General features: G+C 34.9%; 1 pseudogene; it reads right to left on the bottom strand.

Annotated features, from left to right (window-relative positions):
• LOC106149480 overlaps window positions 1–5,558 on the bottom strand; it is a 39,003-nt pseudogene extending 33,445 nt beyond the window's left edge.
• Between the last annotated feature and the right edge of the window lie 8,498 nt (window positions 5,559–14,056).

Here is a 14,056-nt window from a genome sequence, read left to right as displayed (position 1 = left end):
TGCTGTGGTATAAAGTTCTCAGTTCTTCTGGAAAATACCCAGGAGAGGAATAGCTGGGTTGAATGGGACCACTAATCCTAGTTTACTGAGGAATCTCCAGACTGATTTCCACAGTGGTTGCACCAGTCTACACTACCACCAACAGTGAAAAGGGTTCCGTTTTCCCCGCAGACCCTTCAGAATTTGTTATGTGTTTATTTCTTGATTATAGCCATTTTTTCTGGAGTGAGACGATATCTCAGTGTTGTTTTAATCTGCATTTCTTGAATGACCAATGTTGCTGAACATTTTCCCACTTATTTATTTGCCATTTGTATTTCTTCATAAGAGAAGTATGTATTCATCCCAGATGCCCATTTTTGTATTGGGTCTTTGAATTTTCAGGAATTGATTTTTTTAAAGTTCTTTGTATGTCCTAGACAGTTGTCCTTTGTCTGAGGGGTAGTTGGCTGAAATTTTTTCCCAATTTATGTGTTTTCTTTTAATCCTGTTGATGATTTTCTTTGATGTGCAAAAGCTTTCAATTAGATGAGATCCCAGCTGTTGATTCTTGAAGTATTTGCTGTGCAGTTTGATTTTTTTTCATGAACACTCTAACTACCCCTCTGTCTTCAAGATTTCCACCTACTTTCTCTTCCAATAGATTTAGTGTTTCTGTTCTAATATTAAGATCTTTAAGTCATCTTGACTTTATTTTCATGCAAGGTTATACACTTTGGTCTAGTTTTTGTCTTTGGCATGTAGAAAGCCAGTTTTTCAGCACCATTTATTAAAGAAGCCATCTTTCTTCCAGTTATCATGCTTGTCCCCTTTGTCAAAGATAAGATGGCTGAATGTCTTTGTGGTTCTGTCTGCATCTTTTAGTCTGTTCTACTGATCTTCAGGTCTGTTTTTCAGGCCAATACCATGCTGATTTTATTACAGTAGCTTTGTAGTATAATTTCAAATCAGGGCTTATGGTACCTCCTGACATGCCTCTGTTTCTCAGGATTGCTTTTGCTACTGTGTCATTCTGGTTCCAGATGAATTTTAGAAATATTTTCTGTAGGTATGTGAGGTATACCAATGGTATGTTCATCGGAATGGCATTGAAATGTTGGGAATATGGTCATTTTTTTGACGTTGAGTCTTCATATCCATGAGCAAGGAATATCTTTCCTTTTTTTAAAATCCTCTTCAATCTCTTTTTTAGAATACTGTAATTTTCACAGTATAGATCTTTTACTTTTGTTAGATTTATTCCTAAGTATTTCAGTTTTTTGATGATATTGTGAAAGGTATTGTTTCACTTATTTTTCTCTCAGTGTGTTTGTTTTTTGTGTAAAGGAATGCTATTGAATTTTGAGTGTTGACTTTGTATCCAGCTATGCTATTGAATTTGTTGATTAATTCTAGGATAATTTTGGTGTACTTTTGGGGGTCATTTGTTTATCATGTCATCTGCAAATAAAGATAATTTCACTTCTTCCTTTCCTATCTTCATTACTTTTATTTCTCTCTTTGTCTAATTGCTCTGACTAGTGTCTCAATAACTATGTTTAATACAAGTGGTGACAGTGGACATCCTTGTGTTGTTTCTGATATTAAAGTGAAAGCTGTAAGTTTTTGTCCATTTACTGTGATGTTGGCTGTTGATTTGTCATAGATGGCTGTTATCAGATTAAGTTAAAGTCCAGCCAAGCTAATTTTCTGTAGGGTTTTTATGATGAATAAGTGTTGGATTTTATCAAAGCTTTTGGTGCATCTATTGAGATGATCATGTGACTTTTACTTTTATCTCTGTTTCTATGGTGTATTACATTGGTTGATTTGCATGTATTGAACCATCCCTGCATTCCTGGGATGAATCCCACTTGGTCATGGTGTATTATCTTCTTGATGATTTGCTGCATTCTATTAGCTAGTAGTTTTTTGAAAAATTACGCATCTATGTTCATTAGGGAGCCTGGCTGTTAGTTCCCTTTTTGGTTAGTTATTTTTCTGGTTTTGGTGTCAGGATAATACTTGCCTCCAGGAATGAATTTGGGAGAATTGCTTCCCTTTCTATTTCTTTAAAGAGTTTGAGAAGAATTGGTATTAAATCTTCTCTAAATTTCTTGTAGAGTTCAGCTGCAAATCCATCAGGACCTTACCCCAGTAAGAATGGCTATCATTAAGAAATCAATCAATAAAAAATGCTGGCTAAGCTGTGGAGAAATAGGAATGCTTCTCCACTGCTGGTGGGAATGCAGATTGGTGAAACCACTGTGGAAATCAGTTTGGAGATTCCTCCAAAAACTAGGACTAGAGGTCCCATTCAACCCAGCTATTCCCCACTTGGTATTTTCCAAGAAGATCTAAAAACATCATATCACAGTGATACATGTGCACCTATGTTCATAGCAGCACAATTTGTAACTGGTAAATTATAGAAGCAACCCAAATGTCCATCTACCAAGGATTGGATAAAAAATAGTGGTACTTTTTTTATACTGGAATATTACTCAGCTATAAAGAAAGAGAAATTCAAGACTTTTATAGGTAAATGGTCACAACTAGAGACCATACTCATAAGTAAAATAAATCAGACCTGCATGTGCAAGCACCAGTTTGTCTCACTAGTGTAAAACCTGAAAGAGTTAATAAAATCTTGGAGGTATGATAGACATTGTGAAGTGAAAGGAAAACACTCAAGGGTAAAGGGCAACTCAAATGTGTGAAAAGAGAAGGGAATGAAAGAGAAATTTTGTATGTATGTATATACAAGATAGTTAACATTGTTGTTCTACTGTCTTCTATTTCTTTGCTGAAAGAAACAGTTAATGAGTTCTTGATTCATCAGTATTGCATTTCTCTGTTTTCATGAGAAGCCACTTTGAAGATATCAATGTATAATACAAAAAGCATTTTTAATTTCCTACCACTTTGTTTCTCTGTGTTGTTTGTATTATTCTTTTGCTATTTCATAAATGGCTGTCTGCCTGTTTATGTTTTCCTCCTTTTATTTACAAAAACAAAAAACAAAAAACCCAGCCAGCCTGTTCCTTTTGACTGGTTAATTGAGGCCATTTACTTTTATGGTTATAATTAATATGCATTGGCTTATTATTGTCATGTTATTTACTTGCTGTAAGTTTCCCACTTTTTCTACTTGTTTAATTGCTTGGTCTGCTTAAGGATTCATTCCTAATATTGTTTTTTAAACTGCAGTCATTTTTTTCTCTTTTTAGAGTATCTTTTAGTACTCTTTGTAAGGATGGTTTGGCATTCATGAAATCCTTCAGTTGTTCTCTGTCATGGAAATATTTTACTTCTCCTTTGAATTTGAATGATCATTTGGAAAGATGCATCAGTCTTTGTTGGAAGCTGTTTTGTCTCAGGACCTGTCATACTTTGCTCCAAGCTCTCCTCAATTGGATGGTTTGTGTTAAGATGTCTGCCGTGATTCTGATGGACTTTCCTTCATAGGTGATCTGTTTCTTTTCTCTAGCAGCTTTTAAGATTCTGTTCTTTTGCTGGAGATCTGTGATCTTGATTATTACGTTTCTGGGTGTAGTTTATTTTGGTTATGACTAGTTACAGTTCTATATGCCTCATTTACCTGTATATCAGATTCTGTTTCTATGCTTGGGAAATTTTCTGCTATTATTTCTGCAAATATTTTTTATGTTGTTTGTAGTGCCTGCCACTGTTTCATTAACTCCTATTAGTGGTACATTATTCCCCTTTGCCTCATCTTGCAGCTGTTGTATTGATTTTTCCTGATTCCTTGTTGATTTTAGGAGATCCTTTCTTTCATGATCATTACCTGCTATGCTGTCTTCAAGATTTGAAATTATACCTTCAGCTTCATTCAAGCAGTTTTGGCAGGTTTCAATGGAAACTTTGATTTCCTGGATGTCTCTTTGAGTCTTTTTCATGCATTCTAGTTCATTCCTATATTTTTCATTTAACATTTCCATCTGTAGCCTATGTTCATCTATTTTTTTATGTATTTCTTCTTTAGACCTGCTGAGCAATTCTTTTATTATTATTGTCATTTCATTTTTTGCCTGAGAGATTATTTCTGATGTAATCTGTTCTATAGCCTGATGGATTTGTTTCTTTACTCGTTTGCAATCATTTCAGCAATTTCAGATGTGTGTTTACCAAGTTTTCCTATGTTGATGTCTCCTGGTCTTGTTCTGAGTGGGTCGGAGTTCTGAGATTGCTTTTTACTCCTTCGTCTTGTGATATTTAATGCTGGAGCTAGAAGGCTCAGTCTCCCTCTTTCCTGGCAGCTCAGCAAATGTTGCTAGTGTCCCTAATTTGCCTGGTGGTCAGACTTGGCCCTCATTGTCCACTGAGATGTGCTGCTTAGTCTGGGGTCTTCTGGCAGATGGTGAAGTGCACCTAGTTCTCCCAAGTCTCACACATGAACTGTGATGTCAGCTCATCACAGATTGTCTAATCCAGTGTCCCCTCACACCTTAGGGCATGCATAGGACCCAGCAGTGGGCTGCACTGGTGGCAAAATCACGGACTAGTGGTCCTGTGTCCCCAGGCAGTTCAGGGCACAGGCAGAGACCAGACACAAAGTGCAGGGTCAACAGTTTGTGGACCACCTGATTTGGCATCTCCAGGTAGCTCAGGGTATGTACAGGAGCCAGATGCAGCCTGCACTGGTGGTGACCATGGACTGCCTATGTCTGTGACCTCCGGGGGGTTAGGGCGCAAGTGAAGCCCAGATGGGAACTGTGTTGCCAGCAGTTCATGGGTTGACCTGCTTTAGTACCTCAGGTGGCACAGAGCACACACAGGGAGGGCCCAAACATGAACAGTGGTGTTAGCAGTTTACGGGCCTTCTGAGTGTGGATCTCCTGTCTGCATCAGGCACACAGAGGGTGGAGACTCAGATTCCAACATGAATTTTTGAAAATCAAAATAACATGCTAAGAATTGCTCAGTCTCCCAATTCTAGTCCCCTACCAAATAATGATTTCTATAGTATTATGAAATATATTACAATTAATTACAATATACAATTATTGAGAAGTTATTATTTTAAAGTAGGGCTTAATAACACTACCTTAAACTGAGTATTAATAGTTATTTCAGAATGATCAGCACTGAGCACATTATAACCTTCATATTTTACTTACTGATTCCTTATAACCTGTAAATATTTATAAAATTAAACAGATTGTTCACAAAAACTAAAATTGCACATGATCAAAATAGTATTGAAAGATGATTTTTAGGGTTTTTCTTTGTCTCTCAAATCATACAAGCACATCACCTGCTGTAGTTAAATATGTACTTTTTTAGCAGTCATATTGCTCTAATATTACAATATTTGCATGTAACCCAATTGAAAGGTATGAAACATACCAAATTTTTCAGTACGATGGAAAGCATAATCAATGGAAATCAGAGATCTCTTGCAGCAGTACTTACGAAGGGTCATTGATAACTGCTCTCAAGGCACCCAGCAGGTCTGCACTTGTCATTGTGTTCGTGTTGACTTCCACAGCTGCCCCTTTGGCCTTCATGTGAGCAATGTTGTCAGGCTGATCAGCAAACATGGGGACTCCCACCATAGGGACCCCATGATAAATAGCTTCATAGATCCCATTAGTTCCACCATGAGTGACAAAAGCTTTGGTTTTAGGGTGGCCTGGTATGTTTAGGTTTAAAAATGAATAAACACATAACACATTAGAAGAATTTCAGACAGAAAAGAGAAAAGGTTTTTCCATAACTTAGTGAAGAAGGCGGTATTTTCTACAGAAGGTAATCACATTGTAACCCTAAAAAAGTGTGATTCCAGCAGGACCAGAACTTTACCCCTTCCTCTTTATAAAGGAGGCCTGAGTAGTGGTGATGACATATGATTGAAACTCACAGGCTGATGAGCTCCCCAACAGAAGATGCTTTTGTGTGAACCAAAGAAAGCATTTATCAGTAAAATTAATGGACAATTATTTAATTATATCTGTTTTAAATTTAATATCAAGTGTGAAATGTTCAAGTAGTTAAACATTTTTAATGCATTTGTTCTGGCACCTTAAAGCCAGATAACATGTCAGGAGATGGCTATGACTCATGCAAACTTTTTCTAGCTCAGTAGTTCCTGTTAGCAGACAACCAGGTTACTAGCTAACCCTTGTCTGTGGCAGTGTGGTTTTCCAAAAATGCATTCTTGCTCCACTTTTGAACCTTGACCAAATCAAAAGTTTAACTCCATCATTTCCTGCACCCAGTGAGCATACAGTACAATCAAACTGTATACCCGATACAAGCCAGACACCATGCCTCATGGTCCTAGCCCATAATTGAGATTTTACCATCCTGGTGCTGCTTATAACCAAAATGTATATATTTTGCCTGTTTTTTATTCTGGCATCATACCTCTCAGCAGGAGATTGGTTATCCAAGGCCAGGGCAATCAATTTTTTCTTCTAGTAGCTTTATATCTCATATTTTACATTAAACCTTTAATTTATTTAAACATATTATTGTATATACTGTGAGTTAATGGTAAAATTTCCTTATTCCACAGGTACTCATACATTTTTTTCCAGCAGTATTTTGTTGAAGAGACACTTCTTGACTCATGGTGTATACATGGCAAGTTTGGGACAAAGTGAACATAAATATATTAATTTGTTTATGTTCAGTTAACTTGTGAGTCTATTTTTATGTTAGTACCATGTTGTTTTTTTCACTGTAATGTGCTTTTAATATGATTTGATGTCAGGCACTTTGGGGGCTTTTGTTTTTCTTGTTCATGATGGCTTGGCTATTTGTGTTTATTTATGATGTTCTATTTTAGAATTATTTCTTCTATTTTTATACAAATGATATTACAATATTGAAGTAGATTTTCCTGGACTTACAAAATCTCTGTGTCACTGTATATAGTATGGACATTTTAACAATATTTAGCTTTTGATCTCTAGACAAGGACCACCTTTCCCCCTGTTTGTCCACTTCAGTTTCTTTTCTCAATATTGCATACTATTCTGACACAAGGCTTTTGTCTTGTAAGTTGAATATATTTCTAAATATTGTATTTATTCTAATGTTATTATAAATGAAAGTGTATTTACTGATTTTTTCTTAATATTAATTTATATTATAAATAATATTTAATATTATATGCCCATCTATAAATTGCAGCTTTTGAATTGTTTTAGTAGTCCTCATTATGTGTAGTGAAATCGTTAACATATCTTTATATAAAGATTTTTTATGTGCAAATGGATTTATCTTTACTCCTTCATTTGGGTGTCTTATATTTTCTATTCTTGTCTACCTGTTGTGTCCAGGATTTCTATTTTGATTTGAAGCAATGAATGCTATCCTGTCACCTGACCTTGGAGAAAAGTTAGCATGAGTCTTTTCCATATAGAAACTACGTTGATATCAGTCATTCCATATCTAGTTTGTAAAGGATTTCATCCTTATGGAATTTTTTTTGTCAAAAATTTTTTGCATCTATTGAAGTGATCACATGATTTTCAGTCTTTTTTATTTCTGTAATTTATTTTAAAAATAAATGAAGGAGAACATATTAACAAACAGACATCCATTTACAAAATAGCATAAGAATAATACAAACAATACAGAGTTACAGACAAGGTGGTAGGAAATTAACAATTGCTGTTGTATTATGCCTTTGATATCTTCAAAGTGGTTTCTCAGGAAAACAAATAGAGATGTGAAAGATTGATCAAATAAGTAATCATTAACTGTTCCTTGAAGTAAAAAGTTAGAAGTCAGTAGATTACATGGTTTTTAAATTATTCTTTTTATATGTGTTGTTACAGACATTGGTTTTCACGTTTGAAATTCTCACATGCAGGAATAAGCCCTACATGGTGTATGATCCCTTTAATTTGATCTAAATTTTACTGAAAAATTGCACTGGCTTTTATAAGGAAGACTGGCCTATAATTTTCTTTCTTTTACTGTTTTAAATTTGTCATCAGAATAACTGTGAATTTGTAAAGTAAGTAAATTGAGTCTTAAAATCTTCAGTTTTTTGGAGGAGGCTGAGACACCGATCTCATTTCTTCTTTAATGTTTGGTAAAACTCATCATTGATTTTATTAGGTTCTGGGCTTGGTTTTACTGGGAATATTTGATTACTGATGTAATGTCTCTACTAATTGTTCATCCATTGAGATATTCTGCTTCTCATTTATTTCATCTAGGTAAGAAGCATGTTTCTGGAATGTAAATATTTTCTGAAGCTTATCTAGCTCATTGATTTGCACACATGCAGATACTTATACAAATATGCATATAAATCTATACAGAAATATAGGCAAATATATGCAGTATATGAACAAATATGTGTGCAAATGTGTATGCAAATATATATATATATATGGAGAGAGAGAGAGAGAGAGATAAGAAAGAGAGAGAGGGAGAGAGATATGGTCTTACTGATTCTTTTTAATTTCTATGACATTACTTTCAATATATCTTTCTGATTCTATATTTTGAGTTCATTTTTATTAGTCTTACCTATGGCATGTTTGTCAATTTTAGTGTAATTTTTAATAAATTATAACAGTTTTGTTGATTTCTCTTAAGATGATAGTTTCTTTCTGATCTGAAATTTATTCTTTCTTCCAAATCTGAGCTTGGTTAGAGCTGTTATTTATAGTTCTTTCAATAAAAAATTTATCACTGCTCTTCATTTTTTTAATATAGGCATTTGACTTATGAGGGTTCCTATTAGAACTAGTTTAACCACAGTACCTATGTGCTACTATGGTGTTTCCATTTCCATTGACTTTTTTCTCAATATGTAGTTTCTTTCTGCTTTTCTTCTAATAAGTTTAATTTTAACACTTTTCTTCCATTTAAATAAGGCTACAGAATTTCAAGGTTTTGGGATTTAGCTCAGTGCCACAAGCCCCTACCTGGCAAGCACAAAGTCCTGATTTTGATTCCTGGTACAAAAAAATGAAAAAAAAAAAAAAAAGAAAAAGAAAACCACCTCTTTTCTTCTATGTAAATAAAGCTACACATTTTCTCTTTTTCTAAATTTTACTTTAAAGTCAAATAAGTGAAAATAATGGAAAATAATAATACAAATTTCAATACAAGGTAATAAGAGATTAACAATGGTTAATATATTATGTAACAATATCTTCAAAGTATTTGCTCAGATGACAAGAAATGCATAACTGATCTAACAAAATAAGCACAAAAATTCTTTTTAATGAAATGAAGAATTCAATTTTTAACTATTTTATTTATCCTATATATATTTTTTTCTTTCCCCATCCTTCATTTTTCCTCTCACTCATTCCAGTTTTTCTTTCTTTTTGAGCAGTTTTCTTTCTTTTCATAATATCTATTGTAGATTTTGAGTCTTATTTACTTCTTCAGTTTCTTACACTTGGAAGACAATAAGGTGTTTACACACATGAGTTTGATTTACTTCATTTATGAGCATGGTCTCTAGTTGCATTCATTTACCTAAAAAGGCTCAGGTTTGGCCTTCTTTATAGCTGAGTAGTACTCCTTTGTATAACAATACCACATCTTTTTTTATCCATTCTTCAGTTCATGGGCATTTGGGCTATTTCCAAGATTTAACTATGGTAAGTTGTGCTTTTATAAACATGGTTGCATACATATCGCTGTGTTTTTAATTCTTCGGGGAAAATATCCAGAAGGAACATTGCTCAGTTGAATGGCACCTATAATCCTAGTTTTCTGAGGTATTCCCACACTTATTTCCACAGTGGTTACACCAGTCTACACTCCCAAAAACAGTGGAGAAATGTTCTATTTCCCCATATCCCCTCCAGCATTAGTTATTGTTTGATTTCTTGATAATAGCCATTCTTTCTGGGGTGAGATGGAATCTCAGTGTTGTTTTAATTTGCATTTCTCAAGTGACCAATCTTGTTGAACATTTTTTCATATACATATTTGCCATTTGTATTTCTTCTTCTGAGAAGTATACATTTATCTCAGATACCCATATTTGAATTGGGCCTTTGCATTTCAGGAGCCTGAATTTTTGCTCATTTCTTTATATTTTTTGCATAGAGTTCCTTTGTCTGAGGCACAAGTGGCTAAAATTTTCCAACTCTGTGGGTTTTCTTTTAGCTTTGTTGATTTCTCCTGATGTGCAAAAACCTTTTAATAAGATGAGATCCCTGGTATCCATTCTTCAAAGTATCTACCCATTGTAGGCTGAACTCTCAGCCTACAACCGTATCTTCAAGACTTCTATGTATTTTGTCTTTCCATAGATTTTTGTTTCTGTTTTAATATTTAGATCTCTGATCCATTTGGACTTTAGTGCATGGTGATAGACATGGTTCTAGTTTTAGTCTTCAGCATGTGGAAAGCCAGGTTTTCCTGCACCATTTATTAAAGAGGCTATCCTTCCAGTGAATATATTTTGCCCCTTTGTCAAAGATAAGGTGAATGAGTGTGTTTGTAGGTGTGTCTGCATCTTCTAATCTGTTCCATTGATCCTCAGGTCTGCTGTTTGGTAGTACCATGCTGATTTTATCACAGAAGCATTAGGATAGAGTTTCAAGTCAGGGATTGTAGTGCCTCACGCCATGCCTTTGTTGCTCATGATTTTCTTTGATATTCTAGGTCTCTTTGTTTCTCAATAAGTTTTAGAAATGCTTCCTTCAAATCTTTGAGAAATGCAAATGTTGTATTCACTGGGATTGTGTGAAATCTGTATAACAGCTTTGGGAGTATGGTCTTTTTCACAATGTTGGTCTTTCCTATCCATGAGCATGGGATATTTTTTGATTGTCTGATAACTTCTTCAATTGGTTTTTTCATAGTTCTGCAATTTTCAGTGTGGAGATGATTTATTCCCTTGTTAGAGTGATTTCCAGGTATTTAATTTTTTTGGATGCTACTTTGAGGATGTATTTTCCCTAATTTCTCTCTCAAGCACTTTGTTATTTTTCTAAAGCAATGCTATTGATTTTTTTAGGGTTGACTTTAAATCCATCTCTGCTATTGAATTTGTTTATTAATTCTAGAAATATTTTGGTAGAGTTCTTGGGATCTTCTCTTTTTGTCCTTTTTGTGAGATATTTGCATTGCATTTATTTTTCCATCTCTCCACTTTCTGCCTATGTGGATTGTCACAAAGCGAGGCATACTATAAGGTGGATATTTTAGCAAAGTGGTAGAAAGTGGGCAACATTAGATACAAGGACTTACCTGTGCTTTGATGGAGACTTCCACCTTATATCTCAATCTGTTAGGAAAATTACTTAAGTTGCAGAGAGTTCCTCCTTATTCTCATGCATAGAGACTGCTGCTGAAGTTGCAATAGGGGATCATACATACACATATGTGCACACACATTAAAGTACAAAGGGAAGCCTTGCAGCAAACATGGCAGTTCAGAGGCTGCCAGGAAAATCTATAAGTGCTCTCATGTGGAATGTGATGACAGAGACGAATAGAGTATTTGAGTCCATCTTAGGTAGTATGCAGCTGGACTAAAATACATATGATTGCATAGAACTCAACAAAGTATGTGCAACACCTGTGCTCAGTCTTATAAGTGCATAGAATTAAGTAGATTGCTTTCTAATTTAAGGATTACATACTTCTGTGGAAGTATAAACATTATTTCCTCCACATTTGCCTTTTATATTGAATGAGTTTCTATCAAAATACCATTATTTAAGGTCTACTTTCTACTAATTTTTTTCTATGTATATTTAACCTCTATTCAACTTGGTATTTTCCCTACTTATATAATGACCCCTTCCCATTTAAAATACTATACATGTTTATAATTCAGCAATATTTAATATAATATTTAACAGTCTTGATTCTGGTCTATGTCTATTTATAATAATCCAAACAGGAAGAGGCAATATGACTTTGGAAAACTGTTTGTGCTTTAGATTCATTATCTGTAAAATGTGTCTTGAATAAGATCTTCTTTCTATAATGTTGTAAGAAATTACTAGAGCTAACATTTTCTACTAAACAATCTTGTGTGTTTTATATATCTTATTTGTCAGGATCAGTAAGATAAGCCTTCATAACACGTGTAAAACTTTGTCGGTACTGTGTTCATAAAGTGCAGTTCAAAAGTAATTTTTCCGGGGGTGGGGATGTAGCTCAGCGGCAAAAAGCGTCTGCCTGGCAAACGCAAGGTCGTGAGTTCGGTTCCCGGTACCGGAGAAAAACACAAAAAAAAAAAGTAATTTTTCTTCATGTACTTAAGTGCTTAATTCTAATGGACAACATTCAAAAGTTTTTCATCTATCTTTTATTTGTTTTCTGTGTCTTGCTTTGAGATATGAAACTCTGTCCATGGGCTGGGGATTTAGCACAGCGGCAAAAGCGCCTGCCTGGCAAGCACAAAGTCATGAGTTCGGTTCCCGGTACCGGGGAAAAAAAAAAAAAAAAAAAAAAAAAAAAGAAACTCTGTCCATCCAGCAAATGTATTTATTTCATTTGTCATTCTGATACTAATCTTCAGATAATTATCTCTGCCCACATGGTAATTAAGGAAAACAATCAGTGACAAGGAAGGTGTATGAGAGCTTTGCTTCCCGTCATTGACCTTTGATTATTTGACACTTAGATAGGGAAAATAAACAACATAAACATGACATTTAATTTTGGGAGGGAATTATACAGGCAGAGAAAGACTGCTACTGGTAAGATGAAATGGGATGTGAAAGTAGAAAGATCAGACAATGGGGGGAAAAGTAACACAAAGCATAGAACTTGATTAAAAAGTAAAGAGCAGCAGTAAAAGTTTTCTCACTGCTGGGGCAGGAGGGGTCCATACATCAGTGTGAAGAGTGGTGGGTCAGGTGAACCAGGTCAGCTAGAGTTGCATCGTGCAGAAGTCTTCTCCAGTTAATGATACTGAGATAGGTTTTGTAACTGAAAGCTTCAGAGCAGGGATATATGTAATTTAAAGTTCGAAATATGACTAACTTCTAGCTGTGCAAACGATTATTCAGAAGCAAACCTAATGTAGAGTTAAGAAGTAGAGTTTGAAAATAGTGCAAAGATCCACTTCAAATTTCATGATGAACTGAAAGGAAATTTTGAAGAAAATCTTAAAATATTTCAGGACTTTAATAATATATGAGATAAATTGATGTTAAGAGTGGAAAAAAGACAGATTAAACGGGATTACTATTAGCCACTGAATTGAAATTACTGTGATTTGATGTGAAAAGTGTAAGGAGAGGAACTAATGATGTATGGATGCTGCACAGTTGTGACTATATAAATCACATTCACATTGCAAATGGAATGCAAGGAAATCAAATGCCTATGAAGTTTGGCGATTTTACCAGGTTCTCATTAGCTAACACCATCTCTTTGAGATTTTGCTTAGGCACCCATACCTTCGGTATTAGAGGAGGCATCATAAAGGTTATAGTGTATGATTCAAATTGTAGTCTGTTATAGGCCAAGGCTTTCAAAAATTTGCTTGAGTATGAGCCTAGCACTCAGGGACCTAATACTCAAAGTGAGGACCTCAACAAATGGGTTTGTTTTCTTAGCAACATGAGTTTATCCTTAGTGCAGTTCAGAGTGAGGCAGTTTGGAGGTGCAGTTCTTAAGAAAGAAATCACTCAAATCATGCACATCACAGTGATTGATTGGCACTAGAACTTCTAAGTGCGCTGTTGAATTTTTCATCTTCCTTGCTTCTAAATTTAATTAAGGGAAGCACTACTGTCTATTTCATGACTGATTCAATGTGGTTGATGTAACATTGATATATATATGAAAATTATATCTGGATTAATCTTATTTGGATTAATTTTAATTCTCTCATGTTCATTTGCAAATGCCACTGACAAGTTGTGAGAAACCATCAAGACATTTGCATGTGATCACACTGAATTAGAGATGATGGATTTGGGAGCATGCAGGCTGTTACAAAACCCAGTGGACAGAAAAGTCTTCTGGAGGAGAAAGAAGAGGCATAGTTTTCAGACCCAGCCATGGCTCGTCCTCTGCTGGACTTTAGCCATTTACTCCCAGCCAGAAACCTGGCCAGAATGCACATATAAATAGGGACTCTCAAACTATGGTAAAATTG

Source organism: Chinchilla lanigera, unplaced genomic scaffold (assembly GCF_000276665.1).
Source record: "Chinchilla lanigera isolate Chin_1 unplaced genomic scaffold, ChiLan1.0 scaffold00046, whole genome shotgun sequence".
Taxonomy (NCBI): Eukaryota; Metazoa; Chordata; class Mammalia; order Rodentia; family Chinchillidae; genus Chinchilla; species Chinchilla lanigera.
Note: the sequence above shows the minus strand (reverse complement) of the source record. Positions and strands in the feature narration are given on the sequence as shown.